The sequence below is a fragment of the Pantherophis guttatus genome, chromosome 3 (assembly GCF_059756535.1).
Source record: "Pantherophis guttatus breed Tessera chromosome 3, ASM5975653v1, whole genome shotgun sequence".
Lineage (NCBI taxonomy): Eukaryota > Metazoa > Chordata > Lepidosauria > Squamata > Colubridae > Pantherophis > Pantherophis guttatus.
In genome coordinates, this window is record NC_142065.1 from 47112649 (window position 1) to 47137766 (window position 25118).

General features: G+C 37.6%; 2 protein-coding genes and 3 non-coding genes across 9 annotated transcripts in view; 2 read left to right on the forward strand and 3 right to left on the reverse strand.

Annotated features, from left to right (window-relative positions):
• MDM4 (MDM4 regulator of p53) overlaps positions 1-4090 on the reverse strand; it is a 30868-nt gene extending 26778 nt beyond the window's left edge. For 3 of the 4 annotated variants that reach the window (XM_087889466.1, XM_060689777.2, XM_060689776.2), the window contains exon 1: positions 3783-3992. The gene's annotated coding sequence lies outside the window, so the exon portion shown is untranslated. Of the gene's footprint in view, positions 1-3782 lie in introns of all 4 variants that reach the window. The other variant, XM_060689778.2, reaches the window with a different exon arrangement.
• A 2034-nt stretch (positions 4091-6124) lies between these two features.
• TRNAK-UUU (transfer RNA lysine (anticodon UUU)) lies at positions 6125-6197 on the forward strand. Its single transcript has one exon. It is a non-coding gene; the product is annotated as a tRNA-Lys (tRNA).
• A 271-nt stretch (positions 6198-6468) lies between these two features.
• On the reverse strand, positions 6469-6541 carry TRNAK-UUU (transfer RNA lysine (anticodon UUU)). The gene has a single exon. It is a non-coding gene; the product is annotated as a tRNA-Lys (tRNA).
• A 3012-nt stretch (positions 6542-9553) lies between these two features.
• LOC132710681 (U6 spliceosomal RNA) lies at positions 9554-9656 on the reverse strand. The gene has a single exon (XR_009621380.1). It is a non-coding gene; the product is annotated as a U6 spliceosomal RNA (small nuclear RNA).
• Positions 9657-14181: 4525 nt separating this feature from the next.
• The window catches only part of PIK3C2B (phosphatidylinositol-4-phosphate 3-kinase catalytic subunit type 2 beta), a 94971-nt gene continuing 84034 nt past the window's right edge, over positions 14182-25118 (forward strand). Inside the window, exon 1 of one of the 2 annotated variants that reach the window (XM_034414485.3) lies at positions 14182-14609. The gene's annotated coding sequence lies outside the window, so the exon portion shown is untranslated. The remainder of the gene's footprint in view (positions 14610-25118) is intronic. The other variant, XM_060687229.2, reaches the window with a different exon arrangement.

Genomic DNA, 25118 nt, shown 5'->3' on the forward strand with positions numbered 1-25118 from the left:
AATATAAAATAAATAAGACAGGGTCTTATTTTGGGGGAAACAAGGTAGTTGAAATAAATTTTGCTAACAATGGAAAAATAATTTGCCATTCTCGGATACTTTTTCAACTTTCTAGTTTAATCTAAAGTACTGGGATTTTCTAACAATCTTCTATCAAAACAGATTCTACTTAAGTTTTGTCAACATTCAGTAAAGGTCAACTAGGTGCTGCCTCCTTTGGAATCAAAAGCTTATTGAAATTATCACAGATAATTTCCCAACCTAACCAGTTCCAAACATCAATATTCTTATTTTTTGGCTAGAGTTTTACACAAGCCACTGTAGTTATTAGATCAATTACTGATATGTTACAAATAACAGAACCCAGTGGCATTTCATATATCATACAGACTAAACAATGTAGTTTATTTAGTTTAACTTAAAGTGATATGCCAATCTAACCAATGTAATTCATGAGCTATCATTATGGCAAAATGAGTAAATGTACATGCTAAATGTGTTAAGATTTTGTGTGAGGCTTTATCAATAATCTCTTAAAGTTTCTTGACAGGATTTTTGCTGTTAAGTGGCAAGTTAAGAAACCACAGTATTTGATAAATGAGGAACACAAATTAAGACAGTAAGGACAGTAACACTAAACCTAATAGAGTGAACATTTAGTAGTAAAACAAAGCTTTATCTGCCTCCTTCTGCACCATATTATTAAATGCATAATTTGAGTACTCTGTTTATCATCCACAATAAAATTATGGAATACTGCCTTCCTATATGCTTTGAATAAAAATGTTTTCTAATTTAAAAAAACACAGTATTTCCTATATTGCAACAACAGACATTAAAATAAACTTACTTTTACCAAAGGAAGCCTCTTCAGTGAAGCATACACAAGATAAAATTTCTAATCTGTGATAAGTTTACTAACTTCCTTGTCCCTAGTCAAGAGATACCATTTGGTTTTTCAGTTACTAATCTAACATATGGAGAGAATACCAAGTAGGGGTCTTGTCAGTGATACCAATTACTCACACAGTGGCTAGTTCACACATCACAGTAAGTCTGTAGTAAGTCAAACTGCATCTTAGTGCAAAATGAGAACCTAATGAAAGCTCTCCTCTGGAATAGATTAAGGTACTAGACTAGAAAGAAGCAGGTGTCTGTAATATCCTGTCTCCACTAAAGTACTAATCAATCACAATCATGCTTAATTTGATCTGAGATAAGGTCAGCTAAATACTGCCACCTGCTGAGAATAAAGGATGCTAATTACAATAAATTAAAGTTGTCTACTTCCAGTTTCATGCTGCAATAAGATTTTAAGTGTCTCCTCTTTTTGAAAGGTCTTTATGCTAATAATCAATGGACAGAAACTAAATTTTTGTTCATACATAGCAACACTTGGAATAAAAGATACTCAATATAGTGCTACCATTGGGTTTAAAAATAAGTTCATTTTTAATTATTTATCCCACACATTCATATAGGTTGGAGAAATTAATTTCATGCATTAAGAGAGCACTACTACAGCACTTTCTAGCTGGTCAATAATATTCTCATTTAAAGAATAATGTAAAAAATAAAAATTGCCTTTAAAAGAAAAAATGCAAAAGATCTATGTTTATGTTGAATATTTCTTTGCAGTCATTATGCAGAAAGATAATGGATTTTTTTTTCAATTTTTAAAACAAAACTTATAAATTTTATAAAATATTAGACATTTTCTTGTAAGCTATATTGACAACAATTGTTCAAGCATGAAAATAAAACCAGTCTAACTAAAAATATTGATCTTCCTGAGAACCTTCTTAAAGACCAACAGGGACAGGGTCCTCCAAATCTTGGGAGGGCTAGCTATACTACAAGCTAGGTGCTACAACAGGAAAAGAACACTTCTTGGGTTTTCTTAGATGACACCACCTGATGGAAGGGACCCACACCATGCCAACTCCATCAAATATGATGGGATAAGCAGAATTAACAGGAGACATGCAGTAACTGAGCCCCTTCTTGGCTTATTTTATCAACTGTTTCAAACTGAGACTAAAAGTTGTTTTGTCGGAAAACTAAATCCCTAATGCATTACTTCTGGAATATTTCTTGTAAACAAACTGCAAATAATAACATTCAAGGCAGTGTAAAATGTTCGGAGCTGAAAATGGCAGGATGTACTAAACTCAAAACCACCGTGCTCTACCGTTGTCCCAAACATTTTAAATATTCCGCTCTTCTCAATAGCAATAGCACTTAGATTTATATACCCCTCCATAGCGCTTTACAGCACTAAGTGGTTTACAGAGTCAGCATATTGCCCTCAACAATCTGGGTCCTCATTTTACCGACCTCGGAAGGATGGAAGGCTGAGTCAACCTTGAGCTGGTCAGGATCGAACTCCTGGCTTGGGCAGAGTTAGCTTGCAATACTGCATCCTAACCACTGCACCACCACGGCTCTTATATAAAGATAATTGGTAATTCAAACTTTTTTTTTTGTTCTAGGTTTACAAAGGTAGATACACAGATAATTATAAAATGCTACCCACTAGGTCTATGGAAGACTTTGCAAACAGTTCAGAAAAGGCATATCCATCTGCAACTCTTTAAAGCAGTCTGTAGAGATTCTCAGTCATCTGGGTCATGGTTGTCCCAAAGGTGCTTTTTTTTTCCTTTTTCAGGAGGCAAATGGACTTTGTTTTTTTTTTTCTTTGAAGGTGTTCTCCACTATCCTATCAGAGCTGAAGAAGCTTCTTGAATGAGAAGCAAAACGTCTTCAAAGAAAAAACAAGAAAGTCCAGTTGCCTCCTGGGGGGGGGGTGCCTTTGGGTTTTTAATGCAGTATTTTTTTCCCCCCCAAACTTGGCCACTTAAACTCAGCATCAGTGCTGGCTGGTGAATTCTGGGAGTTGATGTCCACACATTTTAAAGTGGACTTCAAGTTTGGAAAACACTGCTTCAAAGCAACTACAGATCTGCTCTATTTCTGCATTTCCATTTGCAATCCATACACCTTTCTACAACCCAGTCTGAAGCATTAGGTCAGTGGTTCTCAACCTGTGGGTCGGGACCCCTTTGGGGGTCGAACGACCCTTTCACAGGGGTCGCCTAAGACCATCGGAAAACACATATTTTCAATGGTCTTAGGGATAATTTTATGGTTGGGGGTTACCACAACTTGAGGAACTGTATTAAAGGGTCGCGGCATTAGGAAGGTTGAGACCCACTGCATTAGGTAGTCTTTAACTGTGCGCTATCTGACCTGCAGAAAAATTGACTAGGACATGGAGTTATAGGACCTTCTGTTACTTGGAGGGCCGGAGGATATGAAATGAGGCCAGCCTGGAGTATTTTTGAGCCTTCGCATGCAATTAAAGCAGAGGTCTTCAAGCTTGGCCGCTTTAAGACTTGTGGACTTCAACTCCCAGAATTCTCCAGCCAGCTATGCTGGCTGGAGAATTCTGGGAGTTGAAGTCCACAAGTCTTAAAGCGGCCAAGCTTGAAGACCTCTGGATTATAGTATATGCCACGTCTACCTGATATTGCACCTGTGATACTATTCACAACACAGACCTCATTGCCCTGCCAGTCACGTAACGGTTAATCAATCCTTAAATTGGGAAGTGGACAACAAACAGTCATGCGCTCTCACTCTTTTTCTTCCCGACCCCTCTTGCACATCCGCCTCCTTCCACTTTTAAAACAACTTATTTCACCAGTTTTCGGCACCTGTCCCGCCGCGTTGGCAGTCTAAGCGGCTGCAAAAAAAAAAAAAAAAATTCAAGATGCACTCACGGTAAAGCTGCTCAAGGCTGCCCCTTCCCCTCCCACCACAACTGTTTCGGAGGAGGACGGAATCCTCACGCCGATCTCATCGCCTCCATTTTATTTTGGGAGGGGAAAGGAGGCAAAGCCGCCTTTTCGCCTGCGAGGCAACATGGAGCCCCACGTTCTTCCGCCCAGATCATAGAGAGGCGAGGGCGGCACTAAAGGAACAGCCGCCTCAAACTTCCGGAAGATGGTCGATCTTTATGAGAGAGAGAGAGAGAGAGAGAGAGAGAGAGAGAGAGAGAGCACCGTCTTCTCCGTCCGCTCTGGGCAGCAGAGGCGCCAACGAGTTAAGAAACCTCCTGGGAAGCCAGGCTTTGGAACGGAAATGCTTCCTCTTTAAAAGGACACGTAAACTACAGAAAGGAGGAGAGTCGAGAACGCTGTTTGGGGGTTCAATCCTTGCTTAAAATACACATTTCTCTGCTGGGCTGAGAAGTACAGCCTAGAATAGAATAGAATAGAATAGAATAGAATAGAATAGAATAGAATAGAATAGAATAGAATAGAATAGAATAGAATTAGAAATAATAGAATAGAATAGAATTAGAAATAATAGGAATAGGAATGGAATGGTATAGAATAGAATTGGAAATAATAGAAAAAGGAATAGTAATAGAATAGAATAGAATAGAATTAGGAATAGAAATAATAGGAATAGGAATAGAATAGAATAGAAATAATAGAATAGAATTAGAAATAATAGGAATAGAAATAGAAATTAGAATGGAATGGAATAGAATAGAATAGAATAGAATAGAATTAGAAATAATAGAAATAGGAATAGGAATAGAATAGAATTAGAAATAATAGAAGTAGGAATAGGAATAGAATAGAATAGAAATAGAAATAATAGAAGAGAAGAGAATTAGAAATAATAGGAATAGAAATAGGAATAGGAATGGAATGGAATAGAATAGAATAGAATTGGAAATAATAGAAAAAGAAATAGTAATAGAATAGAATAGAATTAGGAATAGGAATAGGAATAGAAATAATAGGAATAGGAATAGATAGAATAGAAATAATAGATTAGAATAGAATTAGAAATAATAGGAATAGAAATAGAAATTAGAATGGAATAGAATAGAATAGAATAGAATAGTTTATTGGCCAAGTGTGCCAATAAGTGTACATAAAAGCTCTCCGAAGTTCTCTTTTCCTTCATCATAATAAACCACTGCCCAATTTTTTGTGTGTGTGTGAAATAAAACGTTTAATCTTACCCATGTACAGGCAGACCTCGGCTTAATGACCACAATTGAAGCTGTTGCTAAGTGAAGCATACGTTAAGTGAGCTCTGCCCCATTTTACGACCTTTCTTGCCACAGCTGTTAAGTGAATCACTGTAGTTGTTAAATTAGTCACAACTAGTGGTTAAGTGAATCTGGCTTCCCCCATTGACTTTGCTTGGCAGAAGGTCCCAAAAGATGATCATGTGACACCCCCACACCCCCAGGGACACGGCAACCGTCATAAATATGAGTTGGTTGCCAAGCGTCTTCATTTTCATCATGTGATGACCATAGGGATGCTGCAATGGTCGTAAGTGTGAAAACTGGTCATAAGTAACTTTTCAGTGCCATTGTAACTTTGAAGGTCACTAAACAGACTGCTGTAAATCGAGGACTACCTATAATGATCTCTTTGCCTACCACGACTGTCCATGGAGCTGTGGTGCATTTTGGACCCAAATATCTCAATCAGCTGAAATATTGTCTTATGGTGACTGGGTGGAAGACTGAAAACCTACATCAAGGATGTATTGTGTGTGTTTGTGTATGTGTGCAGGGCTGGTCAGTACCATCCACCTTACAAACAAGTACTATTGTAGTAGATTACCCTGCATTTAGCCGAAGGGTAAATGGTTATCATACCCTTTCCTAGGAATGCAGGTTGTCTGTAACTTTTTCAAGCTTTAGAAAGTGACGGATATGCAAATATTGGGATTTTTTTTCTTCTTCTAAACTATTTTTTTTCTGCTGGATTTACAGCTTTGTTCACGCAAATCTCTTCGTTTCTCACCAGCAATATGTACACTAGTAGCCCAGAAGTGATGCTACATTTATATTTAATATTTATTTATGCCTTTAGATTTAATACAACATTTATAATCCATGCCGAATGTAAGGGAAACCTCAGCGGCGCAAAACCAATCTCTTGTTCCAAAATTACGGCTGGAATAGTAGCTTTGGGGAAGCATCGAAGTTGCATATCTCCAATTGGCCCTGGTAAATAAATGAATGAGCTACGCGTCAATCTGTTATTTTTTTTTTATATTGCATCTTTGCACAGTTACTCAGCATGGAGCCCGGATAGCTCAGTCGGTAGAGCATCAGACTTTTAATCTGAGGGTCCAGGGTTCAAGTCCCTGTTCGGGCGGATACTTTTTTTTTTTCCCCATTTTTTTTTTTCCATTCCGAATATTGTTTTTAAAATTTCCCCTTCGTTTCTTCTTTATGTAGTTCATACATTTAATGTCGCCGATCTTTGCTCGGCGTATAGGCGGATTTAAAACTAAAGTTCCCCATTTCCTATGTATTTTAAAAAGACACCGGAATTTTATTCGGTTTTTTTTTTTCAATTTTATCCTTTTAAAGGACGTGGCTTCGAGCAATATTTTCTGGTGCGATTTTCTATTAAAAATCATTTTCGCCCGAACAGGGACTTGAACCCTGGACCCTCAGATTAAAAGTCTGATGCTCTACCGACTGAGCTATCCGGGCACTCTTCTGAGAGTTCTTTCCGCGTGCAAATGGCCTTTATCAATTCAAAAAAAAAAAAAAAGTTGAGTGCTGGTTTTTTTTATTTCAGTTCACAGTCTATGCCGATTTCTATGCCGGTAACCTATCCCCTTTCACTGATTCCTCGCTACGCTAATCTTTCGTTTCTGTGTCCCTTTTCAATTTCTCATTTTCCAGAGATAGTGTGAAAAGGTACAAACAAGAGAGGGCAAGGTTTTGAAAAAGAATTAAAGGATCAAACTGGTAATCAAACAGCTACCTCAGCCAGAGTCCTAATTGTGTAATAACATACTAATTTTGAAGGTCCTGCTTAAAGCAACAAGGGAACGCATGCCACCTATTATTTTATTCCTTCAAAGTGAGCGATTACTATATCTCTGCTCCGACTTTCTCTGCTTTGAGCTTTTCCTTGTGGCTTATGATCACAATTGGAACTAGAAGTTTCATTGCTAAACAAGGGGTTGTTAAGTGCCCGATTTTACAGCCTTTTTTTGCAACATTGTTAAGTGAATCATTTGGTTATTAACCAGATCAGATTTTCCCCTTTGATCTTGCTTTTTGGAAGCTGGCTGGGAAAGTTACAAATGGCCATCACATGATCTCAAGATAGAGAAAAGAAGGACTAGGGCGGGACATGATAGCAGTATTCCAGTATTTGAGAAGCTGCCACAAAGAAGAGGGAGTCAATTTATTCTCCAAAGCATCAGAGGGCTGGACAAGAAACAATGGATGGAAACTAATCAAGGAGAGAAGCAACCTGGAATTCAGGAGAAACTTCCCAACAGTGAGGACAATTAACCAGTGAAACAGCTTGCCTTCAGACATTTTGGGTGCTTCATCACTGGAGACTTTTAAGAAGAGACTGGACTGTCACTTATCTGAAATGGTATAGGTAGGATCTCCTGCTTGAGCAGGGGGCTGGACTAGAAGACCCTCCAAGGTCCCTTCCAGTACTATTTTCTATTCTAAATACATGACAGTTGCCAAAGGCCTTAATTTTGATAGTGTGACTATGAAGAGGTTGGTTGTAAATGTGAAAATGGTCATAAGTCACCTTTTTCAGTGCCGTTCAAACAATTGTTAAAAGAATGGTTGAAAGTTGAGAAATTACTTGTACTAAATAAAAGGCACAGTAATTTTGCAAACACTGTATGGGAGAAAAATAACAACTTAAAGCAAGACTTAACTTTTTAATTTTGTTTTGACAATCTTAAGGAAGTTCATCGGCATTTGTGTCATGGACAAGCAAACTTTCCCAGAAAAGGACTCCTTGGTGCTCTCTGAGTTTGCTTGTTTGTTTGCAGACATTTCATTACCCCTATAGGTACAATCATCAATGCTGATGAATATGAGGTTTGCTCCCTGTTTATATACAGTTGCTTGCCCTGCCAGTGTTGTTGCAAATGTGGGTTTCTTCTTGGTAGTTTACTCATTAAGGTATTGTTTTCTACTTGATTCTTTGTTTGGAATTAATCCTTGCTTATCTGGGTGATGGCCTCTGGAGAAGATGTGGTCTTTTTGTTTCCTTCTTAGCTTTTTTATTGTCTCTTTTGAATGGTGTACAAACATGTTTTATCTCTATGTGTCTATTGATGATAGATATGTCTGAGTAGTAAATTTCCAGGAATTGCCTAGTGTTTTTTTTTAGCTTAGTCTAGCTTGCAAAGTCTAGCTCCATCTGCTTGCAATTTCCCAATTGAAATTATGATTGAGTTTGTCCATATCTTGTGAGATTAGGGAGGGGGGAGCTTTACAGCCTGTATGAAAAGAGTGCAGATGGAGGGGCCAAGAAGAAACTGAAGTTATTGGTGAAGCAATACTACAGCATAGTGTATCATTCAATTCATAAACTAGCTATTAGCAAGTTCATGTCTTCTGAGTCTTCAACTTTGCCAGTTGCTTGCGTGACAACCATGCAAAGACATCCATAACTATCTCTACTGATATCAGACAAGGGAAGAATTCCTTCCATGGAGGAAGAATAATTTTATTAACTGACTTTTAATTCATATGCCACGCTTATATCAGGATTAATTCTGAGACATGGCACCTTTTCAACAGATTTCTTGCCAAGGGAAAGAGCTCTGCACACATTCAGACTTATCCACGCTGCATTCCCATTTATAATTTAAACCTCTGACTGTTCTTAAAGGCTCCATACTTCTATTGGCTAATAGACATGAGTCAATCCCTGCTCTCAACCCCCTCCACCCAATTCCTTTGCCCTGAGCATTTGTTTCATTGACAGACGTACTGCAACTTGCTTGAGAATCATGGGGAAAACAGCAGGAGCAACTTAACTGGACATTTTACCAGTGAAAATAGAGACATGCTAGTAAGCTTCGGTTGTCAAGACTTTATATACAAATCATCCTTGTCTTTTGGTATGGCACACTGTTAAAGCATAGAAAATAATGGTAGTTATATCTTAATCCCTAAGATTTAATATCTATAGTAGAGCAATACTTTTAATAAAAAATAAAAAAAAACCTTATAAACATCACAAAAGAGTGTTTAACCATTGTTTATTTACTTATTTATTTAAATAGCATTACCAAAATAATTTATATTTTAAATAATCTTTTAACAAGCCCTTTAGATTTTCTATACAGCCTGAAGGATCGTCCCTTTATCTTTTATAAAACAGATATAGTTCTCCCAGTTCTAATATGCACTGATTTATCTGATGCAATGAGTTCCCTCTTTGTTTTGGGAGCAGGTGAATTTTGTCAGAGGACTATTGACCAGGCCTTATCAAATCATTTTTCAAATTAGAGATAATCTAAATATTTCTATTGGTGGGCATTTATTAAATTTGCTACAAAAACAAAGGATAAGTTTCTTAACATTTTTGTAACGTTTTATTCCTTCCATCAAATATATGTGGCAAGCCTAAACTTGGTAAGAATTCAGTTCTTTGCTTGGCTATTGCTATTGTTTTATTAAAAACCTCCATCCCAACTTTTGAAACTTTTTTTTTTTTTAAATATTATTGTTGTTATGGAATGCTTCACGAGTTTACATGTCATCCTTGTGCAGGGGCCATGCTAATCTTTTCTGTATCATTCCAATTTTAGTATATGTGCTACTGAAGTTCCAACTTTTGAAACTTTGTCACATACTCTAAAGATGGAAGAGTGGTGGTTTAATGCCCACAAAGTATAACAATCTATCATTCTTGTATGGAAGCAGGTAAAAATTTCTTGGACCTCCACAAGATTTGCCATATTGTATCATTTAATTGTGTACCTGAATCTGGCTCCCAAACTTCTTTTCTGCCTAATGTAGGTTACTGTACTGATATCAAGTTTCCAACAATCCTGAGTTTTGATGTTGCTTCTTCAGGTTGCTTGAAACAATTGCTGACTGATTTCTCAAAATCAGATAGCAAGCATTACATCACTCTCTTAACCCATCAAAATGAAATTTTGCCAGTACTTTATAATTCAATTGTTGCTCTATCTCTTCCTTACCATAAGTTGCCAATTTTTATAAGCCTCTATTAGTGCAGATAAACTCTTATTTTTCAAGTATACTATTCTATCTTGGTTATAAAACCCTGGTTTTATCATTAGGGAAAAACTAGTAGGGAAATAACTGACATAAATAAATTACCCCAATGTTTAACCTTTTGAGAGTTTTTCATCATCACGATGGTAAAGAAGTACGAACGTTCCAAAATACCATCTATTTGAGTTCAAAATCAATCTCAAGATGGAAACTGTAGGTGGTACAGTATATCTTCATCAGTAGCTTTCTCTCTTGGTTTCAGGTAAAGAATTTTACATAAGAGAGATGCAAGTTATGTGCAGATGCACACAGAAACAAACTGTAAAGTTTAAAACAAATTATGCAATTATTGCCAGTTTCTTAAGCAAAAGCTCAAAAATTTCTTTCCAGATTTCACATTGAGAATATTGCATGTTACATTAGTGTTTTTGTATGTTTCTAATCATTTATTTTCTGAACTGAAGAGAGCTTTACTATTCCATGATTGATTTCTTACTTTTGTTTCATTTTTAAACTGAAAGTTTTTTTTAGAATTGCTGAATTTCTTCAAGCAATTGAAATAGTACTAAGGAGAGCAAGGAGTTGTTGAAACATGAAGTGGAAATTACAATTTCAGTACAAGTCTAATGTAATTTCCTTATGATTCAGCTTAGATAGGATTTAGAGTAAACAAATACTCCTACAATGTAAATGCTTACTCATTGCTAAGTAGAATGTATTCAATGAGTCAGATTTCCAGTGAACTACAATATAGTATAGATTCCCTATTAGTCATACTATATTTTATTTGCTCCTCAATGTAATTTTATTTTTGTCCACTTGGGAGCAGTGGAAACAATAAAACTTCTAAATATATTGAAATAAAATTCACTATTATTAATGTAAATAATTTCAATAAATTCAAATAATGATATAAATGTTATTGCAATCGTACAATGCTACTACAGATCTATGTTGCATAAGTCCAGATGACTATCAAAATCTATACAGTATTAATGTAAATATCATTATGAAACCAAGTGACTAAAGATAGTTTATATTTACTTATCAGTCAAGATAGTTAACTGAATATATTTAAGCATTTTATCTGTTGACAAATTCTTAGAATTTTGAAATAATCTGAAATAGACAACATGAGGCCATGTCGGTCCTAGAAATTTTGGATATAATTCCGAACAGTGTCACTAAATTGGCATTTTTAAGGAGACAGAAAGGGAAAAAATGGTTTCAGTACTGATTCAGAATAACGTTAACTACATTTAATTTGAATTAAAGATAAATAAAAAGACATTAAATAACATTTAGTTTTTTCCTATAATGGCATCTTTGTTGGTCTAGATGTTTCATGGGTAGGCTTCCCTTCTAAGTAGCTTCATTTCTGTCTGAAATGTTATGATGATGATGATGATGATGATGATGATGATGATGATGATGATGATGATGATGTGATATCATCCATTCAGTCATGTCTGACTTCAAACATCTAGGGTCGTGATGGCGAACCTATGGCACGCGTGCCACAGGTGGCACGTGGAGCCATTTCTGCGGGCATGCGAGCTGTCGCCCTAGGTCAGTTCCACTGTGCATGTGCGTGTGTGTCTCCCACCGGCCAGCTGATTTTCCGGTCTCTGACGTGCATGTGGGAGACACATGCACATGCCCATGTCACCCCTCCCCTCCCAGGAGTCTCCACGCGACCCGTTTTGAATGCCAGGTAAGTACAAGGCTTGCGCGGAGGCTCTGGGAGAGCAAAAAACGGACCTACCTGAAGTCTGGAAATGGGCTGTTTCTGGCTTGCAGAGGCTTCAGGAAGGCCTGCTAGGCCCAAAACAGGGCACAGGGGTGTCGCGTGCGCATGCGCGGGGAGGTGGGGCAGTGGAGGGGGGTCATTTGCACCTGCGCAGGGGGGGCAGGGCAGCATGGGGGGGTCGTGTGCGACTGCACAGGGGGCAGGGCGTGCGGGGGGGCATGGCATTATGGGCGTGGGCACGCGCATGTATTCCATACGCATGCTTTTGACACCCAAGGAAAAAAAGTTGAGCCATCACTGTTCTAGGGCCAGGTCTCTCCAGAGCTTCCGATCTTTCACTACTTCTTTGAGTTTTCTATGCTCTGGTTGGTGTCAGCTTTGATGGTATCCAGCCACTGTGTTCTTTGATGGCTTGGTTTCCATTTACCATTAACTTTTCCAAACATAATTATTTTCTCAAGTGGAAATGTCTACTTAGTTATATGAAATTTCTCAGTCCCTTCGTCTATGAGGGAAAGTACAAGTTGTATTCAATCACTGCAAGATAAGAAAGGATAAAAATACCATTCTAGAATAATATGTTAATTTGAAAAGAAGTTTGAATTATTCTTGCTTTCAGGAAGGCTCAGGGTATGTTTATGAATATATTACCTAGTTAAATAATTGGAAGCAATAATTCAAATAAACCTTTCTTTCCAGTTTAATGGAATGTAGACCTATGAACAAAAAATGCTCTATTCCTTTCAATTCAACAGCAGAGAAGGAAAGGGTCTCAAAAGTTAATTATTACTCAGCCACTGCCATCAAAGTCAGGTCATCAATCACTTGTAGGAATGACAGCAACCTCAGGTGGCCATAGAAGCCAAATGATTAAATACTGTTTGTACTTGGTTTTAAACAAATAAAGGTCCTTTTTCTCAATGTACCATATCAATTATAGTAATGCATTCCTGCAACAAGCTATCACAATAACATTGTAGGTGTACAGTTAATATACTTAATATTAATCCTAATTCTAGTGCTAATTCATGCTTTGGGAATTACATTTCAGCATGGATTCAGTCTGATATGCTTCCTTTATTCCTGACATTTATTTATTGTTATACTATATTATTTTATTCTTATGATGGCCAGGAGTGAGGCTGCTCTAGGTAACATTCTCTGTCAACTCCCAATTCCTTGGGGTACCATATCAGATTTTCTTTTAAAAATTTGTACCTCTCCCCTTTCCGTTTCCCACTTTTAGGTCTCTTCCCCATCCCCTATTATTTCTCATCCTAAATTCCAAGTAATGCTATTTTATTTGTTATTTTTCTTTCTTTAAAACTTTTTTTTTAATTAGGTAGGATGTTAAAAGATATTCTTGTACTTTAATTTCTCCAGCAATCATTTAAGAGAGGAAGAAAAATGTTGTAGGAGTAAGAATGAACAACACTGATTTTTCAGAAGAAAAAAAATGTTGTATTGCTTTGATTTAGTCTTTGATGCAGGTTTGTCCTAATATTATGTGATGAAATGATTTTCATGATAGATACTTTAAAGTATCAGAGCACTCTTTCTCACTTTGTAAGCTGTCTTTCCATAATTTTATTCTTATTTGATTGGATCTATTCTTAATGTGACAACATTTGGATCTAATATAATGTCCATTAAAATTTGTGTTCTGGAAACTAAGAGTATCTTACTGTTTTGGAATCCAAAAATATGATGCCTAACTGGTTTCATATGATACAAAAGAAGCTGCCAACTAACACGAAGATACTTGGCGCTGGCAGTTAATGGAAAAGGATTGACATGAGCCTGACAACAGTTATAGCATAAAATTGCATCATTTATTCCCTATTTTTTTTAAAAAAAATTAAAAAGCTTACAGTGTTCTTGCACAATTGAGCATCCATTTTTCCCCTCAAGGTGTTTCCCACAAAAGGAAACAGGTTTTGCTCCAAATCTGAAGAAGTTTTCTTGTTATAGGACAAGCTTAAAATGAGATGTCACAAAAGAAAGAAAAAACAAACAAACCAGAGGACGGCAAAGAAGAAGAAAAAAGTCTCAAGCCAACTTTCTCATTTAATTTGCTGCGCGTTTTGAAAAGCTACCAGGAAAACAAAACTTCCAGTGGCGTTTGAAACCATCTTCCCGGTAGAATAAAGCAAAGGGTTTTGCCGGGCAACCTTAGGTGGGTGCCCCAGATTGTAAAAATCAACCTCCATCGCCTCAAGGCTGAAATGGGAGTGGAGGGGGGGGGTTGGGTCCGCGAGGCTTAAGAGACACAAAACCGAGTCGATTTTCTGCGTTCCAAAAATGCAGCGGAGAGCCCGAAGTTGGACGACGCGAGTTCATCGAGCCGACGCACGAGGTCTCCAGAAGGGGGCGCGTTTCCTCTCCCTCCCTCTTTTTCCCTCTATTGTCTCTCGTTCGTTTGCATCGCCTTTTCTCTCTCTCTCTCTTTCTCTCTCTCTCTCCCCCCCCCCCGCCTCATTCGCTCGGCTCAGCGACGCATTTGCAAGCCCGGTGGGTTCATTCAGCGGCGGCGGATCCGGCGGCGGCGCTAACTTTCCGAAGCGACTCATTTTGCTGCTTGGATTTTAATGCCAGATGCTGGAGGATTAAGAGGATCATCCGGAGGGCTATCCCGGAATTTATCCTCCCCATCTCCTCCCCCCCTCCAGGAGACGAGGGGAGCCCCCCCCCTCCAGGAGACGAGGGGAACAGAAGCGAGGAACGAGAGAGAAAGGCAAGACGAGGAATTCTCTCGTTCGGAAACTGCTGCGAGAGGATCCAGGAAATCAGGTATGAAACCGACCAGCTGCAGAGGGCAGGGAATGGAGTGGCGGAATGCCTTTGTGGAAGGGACCGGGGCAGGAAGACAGACCTTGCTGCTGAGGCATGAGAGAGAACTGTTTGCAGCCGCCCAACCTTTGGAGAGTCGTTTAAACCTTGACGAGCAGGTTGTAGGCATGGAGGCTGATCCCAGCTCGCTAGGGAATGGTAGAGAGGCGGATCCTGCCCAGTTCCTGGAGTAACCTTGCCCTAGCTGCAGAGGTAGATGGTGTTTGTTTTTTTAAAAAAATGGTTTTAACAGGGTGTGCTTTGGTAAGCTCCTCCTGAGTGTGTTTCTACCGCATCCTATCCCAATGGCTGGGAGTGAAGTGGGGAGATAAGATCACAAAAGGGGTGCAGTGAAGAGTGGAAAAACCTAATACTTTGAACGTGGACAGCAGTATTAGTCTTCTGCTGAAGCTTTTCAGGAGGCTTGAAAGTCCTGATACAATTCAACCCCCCCCCCCTTTTCCTTAAACAAATATCTGAAGTAGCCTTCTCCAGCCAGCATTCTGGTATTCGCATCAATAGGCTGAACTACATCCCCCATCATCCACAATTGGCCATCAGAGAGAGGGAAGCTTAAAAGGGATTGAATATGAATTCCTTATATTGGAGGGAGATGTACGGTTAGGATTTGGTTCACAGAATTGTAAGCATATTGTTGGAATTTCTCACCAAACTCCTGAGTAAAGGGCTTCTTTCATAACTATTCCAGGAGTTCTGCATACATCTGCATTATGACTATTATTAACACTAAAAGTCTAGTGCAATTTATTGGGATCTTACAATAGTCCTAATTAAAATGATGAACAGCAGGATAAAATCCTCAGTTGCAGAGTGATGTCTAATTTTGTTTGCAGAAGGGAAACAGGAGGTCTTGACCTATTAAAAAATATGCCTCTTTTGGCCAGATACAGGTTGCTTGGAACTCATTTTCTTTGTGCTGTCCAGACCAGCTTTGTAAAAACTAAAATAAATAAAAACAGGAACATGAAACTGGATTTGGAGGTGTGTAAGTGTAAGGCTATGTATTTAACAGGTAGATGGAAAAAACTGCACCCTTGATTTAAGTCCATGGAAATTATGTCCTTCACAACTATTTCTGTATCATCTCTTCTTCACTGTGATGTTAGTAGCCTTGTATTCTAGTACTGCATTATGTCATTACAATGTAACATTGAAGCAGTTCTAAAGATGTCTTACTCTTCTTCATTTTAGTGGTTACTGAGAAGGTGTGTGATCCACCTTAGCACAAATAGTTGCTTTAGGGTTTTAATTTTTTTTTTCTATTGGCTTAAAAGCCAACAATTGTTAAACTCTGGTTATACATTACAGTGCTTACCTACTTCCTAAGCTTTATGCTATCTTTCCTTTAAGCATACAAATATCCCATCACATGTAATAAATATATGTATTATCCCCAAAGGCGAAATACAATCCTCCAGGCAATGTAAATAAAAACATAAATAGTATTACAACAAAGACAATTCTAGGATTCCTCTGAATTGACTAATTAGTGGCAATGACATGGGAAGAAGGAAGAGGACTGGTAAGTTTTGCTATTGATTTCCAGCAATCTTTAGAAGAGGCCAGGCCCTTTAAGGCCAACTAGAAAAGCTTTATCTGCAGTGAAATCTGCCTGGCAATGGAAGAAGGCTGCCCCTCCCCAGCTGGTAGAGCTGTGAGGTCAGGGCTCACTAGCTACATTGCCATGGATTTTTAGCAAACAAAAGGCATAACATGACTGGGGCAGGCTGAACAATTGCATTTATTTCAAGGAAAAGTAGCAGGCATTTGGTTTAGAGCAGTAGGGAATTTTAAATCCACCATAGCTACCACCAAACTTCACATCAGCCTTTCTCCAATCTGATACTCTCCGGTATCTTGAATCAACTCCACCTGCTCCGGTCAGCATAAAAATATGAAGTACATGACTGTTGGGTATACAAAGATTGCCATATTTACCAGTTGGTATGCTGTCATCTAGTGCAGTGGCCCCCAACCTTTTGGGCACCAGGGACTGGTGCCGTGGAGAAAGGTCTTTCCACGGACCAGAGGGGGCGTGGTTTTGCATACTGCCTGCATCCCGCAGATGGGGCTTTGCTTGTTTGTGTGGCCCAAGTGCTGGCATGTCGTGGACCGGTGTCGGATTGGGGATTGGGGACCCCTAATCTAATTGTCCTCTGGATTTTTGCAATCAAGATGAGGCAGCCCTTTCAGATGGGAAGATGATTATCCTCCTCCCCCATTAAACACCTTTTAGGTAGTAGAGGTAAATCTACTAACTCGGAGGAAGTGCAAATGATGAAGATATGCTGAGGATGCCTTTGAAAATTAGCCTTCCCAAACTGGGGGTGGTATGGGGCTATATTGTTTGCCTTTTTTGTCATTCTTAAACAGGGATTCTCTCTCACTTTTCTCTCCTCTGTCTACTTATCTTTTCCTCTAGTTTATTTCCATCCAGATCTGTTCTTTCTGTTCCTTTTCTTTCTCCCATCTGCATCCTGATTCCCCCACCCCACCCCCATCCCCCCACCTTTTTTTTTGTTTTGTTATTTCTGCTGGACAGTGGAAGGGGCCTATACATTTGTGTGTGTGCTTCTGTTTGTGAAGGAAAGACTGGTTCGTTTATACAGGTGGGATATCAATTTAATAAATGGATTGTCTTATTTTACTGGCAATGAATGTTATTTAACCATTAATTTAATCAGTATCTATTTTACCCTGGAGTTTCCCTTTTGGGAGATAGGTGTGCAAGGATGCCCATTCCCACATAGGTATCCACATACATGTAGCCCCTTTGCCAGAGGGAGGGGAATCTTCAGGATTGATTTCAGCTGCATCTGGCAACACCCAGGTTCTCAACTATGGAAATCTGGCATTGCACAAAATTTCTGTAGAAATGTATAATTTGATGTTTCTGCTTAATGGTTCTTATGGGGGGGCAGAGAGAGTTGTTTAATTTCAGGATTATTTTCCTTTTGGGTAAAGGTGAAATATTGTTGAACATTTAAGATTTACAATAGGCAGTCAAGATAATAGGCTTGTCAGCTACTCCATAGCATACATTGTCCATTCTTTCCATGTAAGGTAGCAGTTGCTTTGCATGCCAAAAATTGCAGTTTGGGGGCTTCTGCAGAAATGGCTGGGAAAGGCAGAAGCCTGGAAGGTCATTTACTACCAGTGTTGAGCTGATTCCAAGAGCTTGCTAGTTGATCTGCTTTTTTAAACATTAAAGGCATAACTAGGAGCAGATATAGTAATAAATAGTTGCTCGTGGCTGCCTACTCTAGAAATATCCAAAGAAGAATTTTTGTACACAGAGTATTAGAATAATAGCCTGGATTCTGCTCTTGGAGAAGGATTTCTGTTGATGGGAGTGTTTAAATGGATAATGCTGTACTAGGCAGTATTGTACTGCAGCACTTTGATATATTTTTATTCAGTAGGAATCCCTGAACAGACGTGAAGTGCCCTTTTCATTGTTGGAAGGGGGATGGTCTGTGCCACCCAAAAATATTACGAATGGTTCTGTTGTTGGACAGAAGCTGGAGGCACTATTTGGACAATGCTACACCTAAAAAGAGGGAACACTTTGCTTTCTTTTATACTGAGATAAAGGAAGAGACACCTTGCAAAAGAGGTGATATATTAGTTTTGTGCTGATACAGTCAAGTAAGACAGAACGTTCCAAGTTAAATACTGGCTGCTTTGACTTGGAACTAACTCAAAGAAGAGCTTTTGTGCTTTGTGTATAAAAAAAAAAAAATCAAAGCTATAACACAGCTTCTTCCAACAAGATGCTGTCCAGAATATTTAGATGTGAAATACCCATCAGCTTTAGGCAACATAGGAAATGATCCAGGATTATGGCAGATGTAAACTCAAGCATTTGAAAGGCCATTAAATTTGTTTTGTGGAAAGCAGCTGTTTATGGGCTCAACAAGGCATAATTTTGTATTTGTATTTTTTTTCCCCCTTTTGCTCACCAGCTACAGAGTTAACCTAAAATGTTAGGCTTTCCTTATCTGGCAAGGGATGATGGAGAATGCAAGCGCTGTTTGTTCATGTGATCTGTTCCATAGGTACAGGGAGGGAGCTTAATGACTTTCTCCACAGCTTCTCCAAGAACTCTGATAAAATAGCTGCAAGTCATTATAACACTGCTTGGTGAGGACAATTGTGTTAGATGAACTGGAGATAATTTGCTTAGGTGAAATGGCCAATGGTCCTGTGCAAAAATCTGGCCTGTGAAAAGACAGTTGGGGATGAGAGCAATATCAAGCATAAAAATTAATTACATAACAAATTGTTTATTACAGCCATAAGGCCAAAAGCAATTAGTTAATGTTTTAGATATGCAATTAATTTTAGTTAATTAAAAGTATTTGTGTTGATAATTAAGTGTGAAGACATGTTCCTCTATTTTTAATGCTTAGGATAGATTTCTGCATCGCTGCAGCCTCAACTACTCCTGTAAATTGTACAAATGTGCTATATTAGATTTATATGTACGCAGATACATTTGTTCTTTTGGCTCCTGATAGTACTCAACTAGATTTTCAAAATTTCTTAGCAGGTGAAGCATACTGTGTCCATCTGGAAAGAAATGCCAATTATTTTGATGCTTATACACTGAGGAGTAAACAGGATTTGGCTGTGACTGTCATTACAGAGCAGTTGGATGTCTGATCCTGTGCAAAGTGGTCCTCTTTGTGTCTTTGCCTGAGAGATGCAGCTGACTCTTTCTGCAGTGCAAATTGTCATGCGTGGCTGATTTGGACCGAAACTTCTGCATAGAAAATAAAAGCTGTGCAGAATTTAATTCTGAGAAGTAATAGAGTGACCTAGCAGTGAAGCTTACATTCATTTAACATTAGGAGTGCAACTGGCACGAAGGAGTTGACTTTGGCAAATCTTTCAGGTATTTGTGTGATACCTAGAATTGTTAAAATTATTATTGCAAGAGATGAGAAATGTTGCAGGACATGCTAAGAATGTACCCTCTAAAACATCATATTTAATTTTACAAAACAGAAAATACTAGAATATGGAGTCAGACATTCAACATAAATGATGATTGAATTAGAACAAATGAAAATAACTTATGTACAAAGGGTCAATCTGTTGAATTCATGGCCACAATACATAGCAATGGTCCCTAGCATGGCTTTGTTTAATGGGAGAAAATACAAATTCATGGGAGATAAGGCAACCTTAAGATATTTTAATAGTTATGTTTTCTATATAGTTCTTCCACTTGCAGGCTTCTTTAAATCAACTGCTGAGGTTATGAGCATGAGGATACTATTGTACTCATGCCCTATATATGGGCTTTACATTGTCATTTGATCCAATCCAGCTTTTCTAATATTTTTATAAGACTGAAACAATGCAATGCAAAAAATATTAGCTTAATTAATTCTAAGCATTAGCTTAGAAGTTGGATATGTTGCCTGTTTAACCCAAGAGTATAGTATGGCATTGTTCCGATGGTGTGTTAGGACAACTCATTAATTTAAAATCAAAAGCATGCTTCTCTGCCTTGTCTTATCCATCCACCTGTGAACACACCCTTTCCTGTTTCCTTTTTCTGGATTTACCTTCCCAGATATTGAAATTACAGGATGAATAGTTGAGTTTTCAAGGAATGAACTGAAAGAGACATAAGACAAGCTTATGGTTGGGGGGCGGGGGGTATCCTGTAGCAGAGTGTCTGAAATACTAGAGCAGCATTCTGACCTCATGGGGAAGATGCTGAAAATAACTTAAGTATGTCTTTTTTGTCTCCTTTGAAATCCTATAACATTTTTTACAAATAATACTTGGATACTATTATTCAGTTGTATAGGCATTATTGGTTTCTGTACATTGCTGTGAATGTATCCTACTTCTACCAAACTATTAATTTCATGCTGTCTTTGATCAGAGAAGCACAAAGCAATATAGATGGTTTCTGCCTGTCATTTCGCTGTCATGCATAGAGATCTGTGCATCTCACACAGAGATGCACGTACTTACCTTGCACTCCAGAGAAACAAATAAAATAGTGTGCCACAATTTTCTGATGCCCCTTAATGTGCCATTTCCACAGATTAAAAGTTTAACAAAGACCAGTGTTATTTGTGATGATACATGTTGAATAAGAAAATGCAGTCTGCAAAAAAAAAATGATGGTGGAAAAGGAATTGACTCTCAATTGGTTGGAGATTCTTGGTGCTGATTTTAAGTTAGGATAACATAATTTACTTTTAAAAGAATCTAGAATCAAACACTGTGGTATAAATCACTTTGCCAAAATATAATTGCATTCAGTTGTTAATTCAGGTGTTAATTGACCCATGTCCTATATCATCATCATTTGCACAAGATTAATGATGTCTTTATTTTCCACTGAGGCTCATGCTTCCTTCAGTTCAGTTACTCATTCATGTAAATCAGAGATGGGGAACTATATCTCTTTTATGACTTGTGGACTTCAACGCCCAGAATTCCTGGGCCAGCAAGGTTCTGGGATTTGAAGTCCACAAGTCATAAAAGAAACATAATTCCGCAGCCCTGATGTAAAACGAATGCTTGGTAAAAGATCAGACAGAAGATGACTTTTTTTCAGAACCTGCCAGGATTATAGTTGCTCTGCCTGGAAGTAATAGATGTGTTCTGGCCTCATTCTTTTCAAGAAGCACAGGACAAAGATTAAAATGATACAATCTTTTAAAATAATAAAGTAAGAACTGTACAGTTGACCAGTTGATTCTGGGATACTTTAATATCCAGGTAATCTTTTTGTATATCTGTACCTGCGAAAGCAGGCATGCTGAATATACAGACCTTTCACAGAGTAAAGCAGTACAAATAATAAACCATAATTCATTCTGTTACATACCTATCACCAATGTCTTCCAGATGAGTTGGATTTGGCCACTTTTTTTTTTTTTAAAGGTTCCTATTAGACATACTCTAATGCATGTCTCATTCAGAAGCTGTATTTCATCAGTGAACAGCTTTGGTAGAGATTACCCCATGTACAAATACTACTAGAAATAATCATAACATTTACACAACTTCTGGTTGCTTCTGTTCTAGTTCAAGTGAAGGCAGTAAACACGTTTTTCATTTGTCTAGAGGAGAGGTCTTCAAACTAGGCAGCTTTAAGACTTGTGGACTTCAACTCCCAGCCAGCTATGATGGCTGGAGAATTCTGGGAGTTGAAGTCCACAAGTCTTAAAGCTGCCAAATTTGAGGATTCCTGGTCTAGAGGAGCATTTATTTATTTATTTATTTATTTATTTTATAAAATTTGTATGCCGCCCTATCTCCAAGGACTCAGGGTGGCTCACAACGACAGTCGACCAAGCGACTGTTAAAAACAACGAATATACATAAAAATCAAGAACGTTTTTTTTTTCAAAAAAAACAAAACATTATCTCATGATATTTGCAAAACAAACTGATATACTGTGGCATGAGTAGGTTTGAGGGGTAGCCACCTACAACATATGCTTGAAGATGTATCATTTTATACAGGATTGGATAATCATTCTTGATGAGGGTACATGTTGAAGAGTAAAACTAAACAATATACCTTGAATTGGAGTAGTTGAAATCGTTAAAATTAGTGGAATTAGTGGTTCAAATTATAAACATTTAACTATGTGCCCGAGGCTTATTGTTTTAATGGGAAAGTTAGGATTAGGTTGTTTTTTGTACCTAAAACATCTAGTTTTTTTCTATCATGATTAAGTAAAATGGCTTAGTCTAATATGCAAATCAGGTCATTTGATCTTATCTGTGTTTTACATGGGAAACAGTAGCAATGCTGTAATGTGAAGTGTCTTAGTTGCGGCCGTTGTTAACCAAATATACACATAGGAGGAAGGAGTATTATTTATATATATATATATATATATATATATATATATATATATATATATATATATATATATATATATATATATATATATATATATATATATATATATATATATATATATATATACAGACACACACATACACACATACACATACACTGCTTAAAAAAATAAAGGGAACACAAGCAGAAGACATCCGAAATTTGAATGAATGAAATAGCCTTATTAAATACTTTGTTCGTTACATACATTAGTTTTGTGTTCCCTTTAGTTGTTTGAGCAGTGTATAAACTACTGTATGTAAAGAACAAAGTATTTAATAAGGCTATTTCATTCATTCAGATTTCGGATGTCTTCTGCTTGTGTTCCCTTTATTTTTTTGAGCAGTATATTTCACCTTAAGTTACTTATATAGTAATAAAGGTAAGATAAAAATCTAACAAACAAATGCATACATGTTAATTCCAAACAGATAAATTCCTAGTCTTGCAAAAATATAATTGGGCATTCATTTAATCATCTATACTTATGTGGAATGAGGAATAAATTAAATATGAACTTTTATGGACTCTATATAGGAAAATCATTGTGTATCTTTGTTAATACTCTAGAAATTCTGTGGGTCAACATACAGCAAAAAAATTTTTTTTCATTACCCAGGTTACAAGCAGTTGGACATATTTGAGCTTTATTGGAAGGTAGACAGGATTTTCCTGAGTCTCATGAATATTTAGCTTTATGGCAAAACTGTTTTTAAAATAGGAAATACGTTCTGTTAGAAAAAAATGGGCAGGCTGTGTGATAATTACTTTAAATCAATTACTTTGTAATGTTTTCTTACAAAGCAATATAAACAATTTAAGCATATTTGGCTATCCCAGTGTGAACCAGATACTCTAGGTGCCTCAAAGAAGTCAGAGCTGCTGAAAATAAACTGGCTTTGAAATTATATCAGACGCTGAAAAACTGTCTTTAAAATTGAAATTACTGATATTTATGATTTATGGAATAAAGAATTAGAATATCTAGGAATGGAATATCAATGAATGTTTTTTTGAACTTGAAGCTGAAATTCATCCAACAAAAAAAATTATTCCAAGTCTAATGATCTTTCTATTTTTTTTCTTTTTGTTTGCTTTGCTGTTGCAATTTCATAATTAATTTGTTGGATATTACTATTTTTCTGCATCCTTTATTCTGTATCTGTCTTTTTAAAAATGCAATTAAAATTATTTAATAAAATACTAGTCTTAGTGCTGCTTTGATTTCATGGTTTTAGGAATCAGGTATTCTTGTACCTGCCTACATCCTCCCTCCCAAAGAGGGTGGGCCTGTGCTGGGCCCTCCTTCCTCAGCTCAGCGGCTGCAAGTGATCTTCATGCTTGGCAGTTCATGCTGCCAGTGGGGAGAGGGGGAGTAGAGGATGGGGAATAGGCTTGGCTGTGAATTCCCACAGACTTCAGTACAATCTTTCTGCTTGACTTCCCATGTCTGTCTCCTGAGCTGAGCAGGTGGTGCTCAGCTGCTAGAAATACAAGAGCTCTGGCCTCAGGCTGTTCACATTTGGGCTGCTGTAGCCCACAAGTATTCAGACACATGTCCCTTCTACCAGATGGGTTACCCTCCCCCCTGCAACTTGCTTTTAAAGGACTTCTTTTCATGTGGTTTCCTGCAGTTATAAGCCAAAATTGGGGTGGGGGGGTGGGGACCAGAGAGCTACAGAGGACAGCCTTCTGAATTTGCTGCTGTTTCTGTAGAAAATCATTTCCCTCTCCCTGCATCTTCTTAGCATCCTAAGATAAGACATTGCATTCCTGCATTGGATATTAGATGATCAGCTATTTTTTAAATAAATAAAATAATAATGTTGCTGAACTTTCTGGGCAATAGGCCTAGATTCACAGCAGATCAAAAAGCTTATCAAAGGACAGAATTCAATATGTTTGGAAGTCTGAGGTGTCTTTTATGCTTCTGAAATGGATTGTTTATGTATGCATTTAAATAAAGAATTTATGTAACAAATGTTAAACAGCTCCCATAGTAGTGAATGGGGCCACAGTGTGGCTCTTCTGATGTCTGCAAGACCCCAAAATAAAATATTTAAAAAATAACAAGATCACAACCACTGCATAAACATGGTGCAGAAGCAGAGGAAATATTTTCTCATTGCCATTATTTCTCATCAGCCATTATGCAGTACTGAATTATACTGATTCTATTTCTCCCCTTTTGTAATTTTCATGTTTCCCACATTGTGTAGAGCAAATTCAGTGTCAGGCCTTTGATTCCTCAGAACACTATATATGCAGGGATATTTGTTGGATCTAGAGACTTTGGCGTGGCTTGTAGCACACTGATAGATATGAATGAACTTGCAACCATAGAAACAACCATTATTTTATTCCAGGAGGTAATAACTAGGCAGCATAGCACTCAATGGGCAAAAGGTGATAATTGCCCTGAATAATGTAACCATCTCAAAGCTTTGTGCTGCATAGGAAGATTCTGGCCATTCTCTGATTTAAATCACTCTTAAATTAGAAGAAAAGAAGTAATTTTATGGGATGTTATCTTATCCACTGATCTACAGGATCAGTGTAGACTC